General features: G+C 38.4%; 1 non-coding gene across 1 annotated transcript; it reads right to left on the bottom strand.

Annotated features, from left to right (window-relative positions):
* Nucleotides 1-374: 374 nt before the first annotated feature.
* On the bottom strand, nt 375-480 carry LOC141603858 (small nucleolar RNA R71). Its single transcript, XR_012525701.1, has one exon. It is a non-coding gene; the product is annotated as a small nucleolar RNA R71 (small nucleolar RNA).
* Between the last annotated feature and the right edge of the window lie 9,943 nt (nt 481-10,423).

Genomic DNA, 10,423 nt, shown 5'->3' with positions numbered 1-10,423 from the left:
GCCGAACATTGCAAGTTATACGGAGCCTAAAGCATCTTCTATTCCCAAGGGTTTCAACCTCCAAATTGAGGACGGAAACACCTTTGATATCAGACCGTCTTATATAAATCTGGTGGAGAGAAATCTGTATAGGGGTGTGGCGGGTGAAGACCCAAGGAAGCACATGGAGGTCTTTACTGATTACTGCTCTACTATTCCCGCTACAAAGGGAGTAACTCAAGACAAGATAAAGGAGGTGTTATTTCCTTTTTCACTGACTGACTCAGCCCGTGAGTGGTTGACCGATTTGGACCGTACAGCTGCTGGTATCACCAACTGGGAAACTCTCGCACTTGCCTTCTACAAAAGATACTTCCCTCCACAACTCATTAATCAGCTGAGGGCAAAGATTACTAGTTTCAAGCAGGCACCTGATGAGACTTTCTATGAAGCTTGGTGTCGGTTCAAGAGGTTGGTGAGGTCTCTTCTTCACCATGGTTTTGATCCGTGGTTTATGTCCAATCAGTTCTCCAATGGGTTGTACGATGACCACAGAGCTATACTTGATGCCTCATCCAACGGAAGATTTCAAAAGAATACTGATGATGACAAGGGATGGGCCATTATTGAGGAGATGGCGACCCATTGTGCTGAATATGGGAACCCAAAGGATGCATTAACATGCTACAAGAGAAATCACACAGGCGACATAGAAGGAAAGATGAGACTTGTGACTAACTTCGAAAGTGGATGAAATTCTCCCCCAAATTCCAAAACTTAGTACTTGACCAAGTAGTGAGCATGAAAAATGAAGTTTTTGTCACAGTGAGTGTTACATTTCGAGATATCCATTTACATTTTTAAAATGAAACTTTCTTAATTCGCCTCATAGTGTAGTAATGACCATCAAATTCTTAGTTTGTCGACACTTCCCAAACCATTTTCAAGACAAAAAAATCAAATTATTCATGGATACTTAGGAAGTTTTCAAGAGTTTCACCAAGTTTTCAAGATGGAAAAATTTTCATTTTGAGGTTACTTACCGCATTACCAATTAAAAGGGTAGTCTTATAAGGCAATTAAACCAACTTTTACTCAAGGAAATTAAAATTTTGGGCAGGACTTGCCTAACATTAGAAAATTTAAAACGAAGTTTTTCAGGCGAATTTTTCACATATTCAAACAAACTCCATCCATGACAACAAAGGTTAAGCCTTTGTTGTCCAATTACTCACATCAACAGTCACCAAAATCCACATATAATTCATCATCAAAATCTCATTTTCCTTGGTCATGACCGGAATTTTTGACACAAAGTTTGATTTTTAGCAACAACTATAATGTAGAAAGCTATTTGTTACCATGAATTAAGCAAAAGCTTGAAATTAATTGACACACTTCAAGCACACTAGTGTAGATCTAGCAAATTCAAGATGAAGCAGTAAGAAGAGGAATGGTCTAGTTACATTGCTAATTAGGAGAGATTTGAGACGGAAATTGTGAGTGGAAAACAAAACTTAGTCAAGTAGCAAATCACCAAAAATGGAGTTTTAGAACTATTTTTAGAGGAATTTTGGTGTTGTTGGAATAAGGTGAAAATGAGATATGAAGAAGATAAGGAATGAAGAAAAAGGGAATCAAACCCGTGAAATCCTCAGCCAAGTTCCACTCGGTCGAGTGGCGAGTTCACTCGGTCGAGTGAACTTTCACTCGGTCGAGTGGGAGTTTAGGTCGAGCGGCTTGTTTTCCAGAAGTTTCTACCCTCTGGAAAATGGTCCACTCGGTCGAGTGTCCAGCCCACTCAGTCGAGTGCACCGTCATTCGGTGGAGTGCGGACTCGTACTTGGTAGAGTGGTCGCTTATGGCTGGAAATTCTGAGTCGAAAGAAAACGATGAAATCCCTGCAATACGAAGAGAAGGATCGGGAGTTCACCGGCTTTTGGTGCCTTACCCTAGTTAGCTCACACGTCATCCCATTTTACCGTCTTTTGTATAATGTCGTAGTACCAATGACTACTCTACCAACATAATTCATCAATCATATACGAGAAATACACTAACATGCATTCGTTTAGCACACGGTGTAAAATTCAAAATCAAAGTCATCATGCGTATATTTACATATACTACCATTTCTAAGCATAGTACTCGTAACAACCTAGCATTAAACCTCCACATTTTTCAGGTATCATGGCAAGCACTATATCATACGAGAACTTAACGTAAATCACACATTCATGAAAGCATACAACTATACAACTTCCACATAGCGTTTACCCGTACTATTAACCACCCACATAGGGACCAACCGAGACAATAGGCACTAGTTTTGATATGAAGGCGCCCACTCATCCAAAACCGATCTCCTATGGTACTCAAGTCGGGTTCATTTTATTAGACACACCTAGGTTCATTTTAGTCCATTGGTTTAGGTTTCAAAATCGTCGCTCTGATACCACTTTGTAACACCCCCTTCTTACCCGACCAAGGTAATTGGGAGATGTTACCTTCTCGGTTTCTCGAGGCGGTGAGTCAGAGATACAATAAAGAAACATTTATTATAAATAACAAGTTTAGTGATTACAAACCATAACTAATAAATGAAATACAACTCGTCTATGACTATGCCATCTACCTAGTGACTATGTACTCGACTCCAAAGTCCGTAGCGCGACCCGAATCCCGATTACGCCAATAAACAAACCTGTACTTAACCTGCTCCCCATATGACCAAAGAATATCATATGGATCGAAACAGGCCACCCCAAGAGAGACAGGTGACAAACACAGACACACAAACATCAGTTTCAATCGACAATTAAAAGACGACACAATTAGAGTGTGAACATGCAATATGACTACCAATATGAATGACATAACACAAAAGAGACCACCATCACAGTACCGGGACACGCCCAGGCATACCGACAACCGCTTTGGTATCGGGACACGCCCAGACGTAACGATAACAACAAACAGGTATCGGGACACACCCAAACGTACCGGGTCCGGAAGCCAACTTGATCCCCTGCCAGACGTCGTGTCCCAACCACACGCGTCCCTCCAAACTTGAGCCCTCAATGTGCACATCCCTCTTGGAGTGGGAAGCTCCAAGAGGCGACTCAAGCGTAAGACGGTCTCCCAACCATCTTACGTCTCCAAATCAACAACAACAACAACAACAACGACAACAACAACAAATCCTCCAACACATGTGATACTAACCAATGCATGAACCACAACCAACATATCATAATCCTCCTCTTAATGATGTGATTACCACTAAACATATTATAATGCAAATGCCCTAATTATGCAAGACTAACTACAACATCAACATAAACAACATCACAATATTGAAACCGAGTAGGATTAACCTACCTTTTAGCAATCTCCTTAAGCTACTCGAATCCTGACCGAAACCGTCTCAAGGAACCGTCTCATCCTATACAAACCACATAATAATTATCACAATACATCCTATACTAACATACACTACAAAGCCTCTTATTATCACCCCTTAATTACCCCAAATACACATACTAATTGCTAATAAATTACCCATAATGAATTTTCCCAAAAGTTAGGGTTTAAAAGACTAGAAAAGGGGAGATCTTTACCTACTAGGTGATAGAGATGAAGAGGAAGGTGGTAGATCATCTAATCCAAGCTTGAATCCCAAGTAGAAGGTGTTTGTGAGGGTTTTAGAGAGAGGGGAGGGAGTTTGGAGAGATAAGGAGGAAGGTGAAAATGATTTTAAGGTTAGAGGTGAAAGGGATTAAATCCCGTGTTCTGGAAACAGCGGCACTCGACCGAGTGCCGAGTCCACTCAGTCAAGTGGACTAACTCGGCTGAGTAGCACTCCACTCGACCGAGTGTACTCACTCGGTCGAGTGTACCCTTCACTCGATCGAGTGGACCCACTCGATCCGCTGCAACGCCACACGGTCAAGTCCCGGTCTAGTGTAAGGCTATACTTTCCTTCCGAGTGATCTCTTATCGGTCTAAAGGTCCCATCACGCATCCCCAGGTCTAGGTACGGGTCCCACAAACGCCGAGTATTACATCCATTCTTACGCCCAAAAACAGTCCCGAAAGACACCATTTTATCCGTCCCAAAACTGTCCCGAAGTACCTGCAAAACTGACTCAAAAACAGTCCCAATTTCCGTCTTGAAACAGCCCCGAAAAACACAAACATCATTCCAAACTAGTCTAAATGAAGAGCGCGTAAAAACAGCCTAATTCAAACATTATTTTGAGACGAAAATTATCATACAAATGAGAAAAGCATAAAGGATCACACTTTATCAAACAAGAGCATATAATCGACATATAAGACGGAATTTCGAAATTTTTGTCTAGTAACCTATCACCGTTGCCTTTTTTCCCTTCAATGAACACGAGTCCGTCGTAAAACTGCTCTGGGTTGTCCAATCTTGCATCTACACACGCAAAACGAGGAAACTTAGTTAAACTCGAACCCTAAGGAGGGGCGACAGTCATGAAATTGGAGGAAAGCTGGGACCTTTCTTACCTTGAAAGATGGAGGATGGAAAGAGGAAGCTAATGGCGCAAAAATCAACGGAAATGGTTGAGAAATGAGGGAGAAATCTGAGTTTGAAGGTCGGGTATCAATGGTGTCTCACGATTAGTAGGTAAGTTGCTGTTGTTGTTTGTTTGCTGAAAAAAAGAGTAAAGGGAAGGAAGGAGGGGTAGGGAAAAGCGGACGGCAGAGAGTGGTAGGGATGAGGGAGTAATCCGAGCTTGAAGGATTAATGGTGTTTTGTTGTTTACTGATTGTTGTGGTTCGAAAATGACAAGGGAATGAGGAGGGTAGGGACGGGTTAGGTGAGAGGATGAGAGTGAGGGAAAAATAATAAAAATAAAAAGATTATTTAAGTTAGGTGTAAAAAGGGTAGGCATGTGTTGTCGACATGAGATTGGTCCGGACTAGTTTAGATTCGAAAGTGAAATGTGACGATCTTTGCTAGACGGAACTATGTCTATAACTTAAGACGGAAATATTATTATTATTATTATTATTATTATTATTATTATTATTATTATTATTATTATTATTATTATTATTATTATTATTATTATTATTATTATTATTATCACCTATTATTAATATCCGACTAAATAAATATATTTTTATACCGACTACACTTTTTAAAATATAGCTTTCATAAAAATTATGTTTAAAAATGAAATTAAATAAATTAAATAATTTAAAATATAAATAAAATAATAGAATGGTTAATTAAACTATAAATGCTAAAAATGGGAAATTCGCGGGTATTACAATCACCCCACCTTTTAAAAAGTTTCGTCCTCGAAACATGAAAGTAAAAAATGAAAGGTTATTAAGATAAGGCTTGACTTTTGGAATCGGTAACCAAAACATTAAAAGTTACTCATTATACGAACTAAAATCCGTTCAAAAGTTTCAAGTAGAATTTTCCAACAGTACCAGATTCTCGTCAAAGGAACGGAAGTGTTCTCGTTGCGCATTCATGAGCATCAACATTCCAAATCAAAGACAAGGTCAAATACCAAATCATTTGCAGTAATCCAAAATCAAAATACTTCCAGAAATATTTATGGAGAGTTTTCAAAAGTATAAGTCTCCTTCATGGAACGAAATTGCTCTTGTTGTGCACACAAGAGCGCTAACTTTACAAGTCAAAGACAAGTTCAAAACAAAATCATTCGTCGATAAGCGTAGGGCAAGTTAATAGACGCCTTTAATAACGAGTCCTAACATTCCATCAACGTTAAAACCAAATGAAAAATGATAAACCACTCAAATTTTCTTTTGCAAAGGCCAAATGAAAATTAAAAGATTCATTGTTAAACTCTAAAAGAAGTCGAGTTCTTGAAATTATAACATTAAACTTTGACAAAGAATCGTAAATTAATCAAGGTTAGTTAGAAATTGAGCAAAATTAAAAGTAACTCGGGTTTAGCAGTCAAAAATCATAATAAAGGAGTCTACACTCGGCGAACAAAAAGGGAACTAAATCAAATTTTCATTTTCAAATCTTTAAAATAGGTAAGGTTTTGTAAAAGTAACATAAATTTTTAACAACGAACCAAAATGGTAGTTTGTAATGTTTTAGAAATTGTACGAAATGAAAAGTAATTTAGACAACATAAATACAAAGTACGCTAAGAGGATCCAAACTTAACCAACAAAAGGGCTATGATGAACTTCCTAGGGGTAAGAGTCGAAGTAAGGTCAACAAGGATGTCAAAGATAGGATTTTTATAAGTTATCAGCATCAAACTTAAAGGAGGAGCACGACGGAGTAAGGAAGAGAGGTATGAACGGTAGCGCTTATAGTCAAAGAAAAAGGGAAATTAGACAACAAGGAAACGCCAGATACTCAAATCTCAAACACAACATCATCCTAAACGGTTCCGAAAACTTCTTAATAAAATCAATCTCACAACCACATTACTTCCAAGGATTCCTCAAGATAACTTACGCCACTCTACATCTAAGCTACTCCATGAAACAAAGTACTTCACTATAAGTGTGATTTCACCACTCCAAATCCTCAAACATCTACAAACAACCTTCACGAGATCAAGGTCAAAGCTTCTAACAAAGCTATACTCATATCCAACTAGTGTCAACTATGAGTTTCTCAAAATGGTAAAACCCTCAATCAAAAATCCAAATTCAAAAGTTCTTTTGCACATTCTATCATCCCAAAGAGATCTTATTATACTCTCGAACCTAAAGCATAGATGGTGACATTCTCCAAATTACGAGACAACCACCCAAAACATCTAACTCATCTCAACTCAACATCTATCGATCCCAACTTATAATTACATCTCAAGAACTCTGGCTACTAATCCTCATTACCGCAAAGTGAATACCCAACTCAGATTCCAAAACTAGCAACAACTCTCGCCTAACATGGTTCTTATGTAATCATCACAACACTCACAAAAGTATACCGACTATGTTAGCCTCGAGCTCAACTCAAACTTCCAAGTAACACTTTCATCACCGATGGCCAACAACGTCCTAAAGATGTTTCCTTCCAAGCTCTCATCATAAACTCCACTCCATGTCAAAACCCCAAGCAACAATACTCGAGTTACCAAGTTCTCAAATTCTAAGTATAAACAACAAGGCCAAGTTCCATAACCTTAGTAACATAGGCAACTCACACTTAACACACAGAATTCACCGATCAATTATACTCACTTTATCAAGGAACTAGGTATAAGAATCACCAAGTATGTCTCACCACACTACCTAAGTCTTTCTAACATCACAACCTCTCAAAACCAAGGTTATGGGTCAACTATAAACAAACTCCACAAGGCCAAATTATCCAACCAAGATTAACATCCCACAAAAGAAAGAGAACTATTTAAAAGGCGTCAAGGGTGGATTAGCAAGGAACAAAGGGCAAGTTGGGAGGGTACAAGAGTAGCTTCTAAGATAAAAGAAAAGAGAGTTTAGAGGAAAGATAAGCATCAAGAAGTAAAAGAACAAGGCAAGATACACAAGAACAAGGAATATCTTCGAGGAAGTAGAAGCATTCTTCACAGGTTGAACAAATCTTCAATACCCGGCAATAGGCACCAAGTCTTGATCGCCACACAGGTAAGCTCACGGTTATCGATCCAAGGGCAAAAAAAAACATTAATTGACAATCAACAAACATGTTAGAACCTACCACGAAGCATACACAAAGAGACTACCAACTTAGGTCCTTAGTTCTACCCATCTTTCATTCATTATTCAAGGTCAAGTTGAAATTTAAATTTGCGGTACACGTGTGTGCGTCGGGAGCAACAAAGGCTCTGATACCAACTGTGAACCCCCGCAATATCGCTAAGAGAATACAATAATAAAATGCGGAGTTTTAGGAAATTTTTAAAACTTTTAAAGTTTAATGAGCGGGTTCATTAAAACCTAAAACATAAAAAACAATGCGAAAATAAAATTAAGCTTATTCAAAGGTGAGGGAAAATATATCCCTCGAATGACAAAACGATAAAAGGTGAGTCTAAACAATCCTAATAAACCAACTACTAGTCCGAGGTGCTCGCTAGCTCACACATGTCTTCACCCCATAAATGCACCAACTAATACCTATCATTCATGTAAACATGAACGCCACTGTCAGCGGGGAGTAACTCAAGGTTCTCCCAGCCACAATTTGTCAAAATGAACATAACAAAGAACTAAAACAGGTAAGTCATGTCAGATACTTACAAAAGGTATGAATATCAAGTTTATATTTTGAACATGACAATTAAATGAGATGGAACAAGATAGATCAACATTAGCATAATAAAGATTCAACTATTCATGTGAGACAATTAAATAATATGAAATACAAGAATACGGTCACTTATACAAAAGTACGCATTTCAAGGAAATATGACATAGATATGAGATTTAGAATCCGAATAATAAGAAATAGATAAATAACAGATCAACCAATACAAAATACGAGCATGGAAACCATAGCCATTACTTTTAAAACCTTTTAGCAAACATTGCATGGCACGTGGCGACTAATGTCACATTCATACTTATAGCTTGCATCTCACCATAAGAACGGATGGGAACATCAATCCCGGCGATCATATCGCAACTAGAGGGCTTACAGCTCACCTCTAGTATCCGATAGGACCAAGACTCTCACAACCAAACAATACGAGACGTAACTCTTAATAAATGTCAATAACTATAACCAAGCAAGACCTTTACTACTCATTATATATAATTCCCCAGGTAGGACGACAATGTTAATCACAAAGAATAAGTCCTGGTCTAAATCTAGCCAGACTCTCGGGACAGTACAGTTCCCGATTCGACATGCAGCAGGACAGTCCGTATCCAAGACTCGTACAACAGATCCGGAAGTCGAGAACCCAAAATCGACAGGACAGTCCGAAAGAGGCGGAAGATATGAGCTAGACCCACAATCGGCATGACAGTCTGAAAGAGGCGTAAAGATAAGTCAAGCAAAAAGGTATAGCATAAAGGCATTATCATAAGAATACGACTCACTACAAGTAAGTATTTATAATGGCATGATTCAACTTGGAATGAGAAGAACAAAGTAATGAGCAAATAAATATCCAAGTAAGACAATCCAAGTCCAGTTATACTCGTAAACATGGATTAGTAACTCATTTCTTAAATACTTGTCACTTGAATAAAAATGTAAATAAACGGAAATGAACCATTTATAATAATCAAAACAAGGACTTAATTATAAATGACTCAAATGTAAGATAAAGCATTTATTACTGACAAGGCATAAACAATTAAGTTGGACTCATATTGAAATAGAAACATGTCATTTCATATACAAATGAAATAATAATGAATGTATTCTACAATTATAAACCATGTGAGAAGAATATAAAAATGAACGATATTTAACGAATTACGTTATATAAAACACGAGACGGAATTTAAATATTTCAATTAACCAAATTGCGCCAAACGAACTATGACACGACTCAAAGGACTGTTTGGGTAGCCCATTTCCCGCCTCAACAGCCACCACTCCACCAACACGGGCTGCAAACACCACCAAATCAGGCTGCCTAAGCAGGCCGCAACAGCCCCAATGCAGGCCGTGAGCCGCTCACTGTCCAGGCCACAAGTAGCTCCCTGACCAGACTCTAACCATCCTCTTACCCTCGCCCAAACAGTCACCATTACCCACCCAACTCAACCGTGCTCACCCAACTATAACCCATAATTAAAACAGGACATGGCCTCAGCTCAACCAGACTACGCACACTGCCCAGCACACCTCCAAGCCGAGGCCAACTGCAAATCAAAAGACGGGTTTAACAAATAGTACAACAACCCAGCCAACATAACCATTGATACGAAATTAACAAGGTAAAAGCACACACTTATATACATGAGACGGAAATTCATTAACTCACATGTCACAACACTCAACACTAACCACAAGGACACCCAAAACTGTGCAACAACAACCCACAAGACCATCATTTTTTAATGTCCAAAACAGTTCATACATTTCCTCATTCCGACTTGTAAGGTTACTTAAACCGTAACAACAACAACAACAACAACAACAACAACAACAACAACAACAACCATTCTTACGCCCAAAAACAGTCCTGAAAGACACCATTTTATCCCCGTCCCAAAACTGTCCCAAAGTACCTGCAAAACTGACTCAAAAATAGTCCCAATTTCCGTCTTAAAACAACCCCGAAAAACACAAACATCGTTCCAAACTAGTCTAAATGAAGAGCGCATAAAAACAGCCTAATTAAAACATTATTTTGAGACGGAAATTATCATACAAATGAGAAAAGCATAAAGGATTAAACTTTATCAAACAAAAGCATAAAAGATCAAACTTTATCAAACAAGAGCATATAATCGACATATAAGACGGAATTTCGACATT

This window comes from Silene latifolia, chromosome 9 (assembly GCF_048544455.1).
Source record: "Silene latifolia isolate original U9 population chromosome 9, ASM4854445v1, whole genome shotgun sequence".
NCBI lineage: Eukaryota > Viridiplantae > Streptophyta > Magnoliopsida > Caryophyllales > Caryophyllaceae > Silene > Silene latifolia.
The sequence above is the reverse complement of the archived record's forward strand: the minus strand, read 5'-3'. Positions and strand labels throughout refer to the sequence as shown.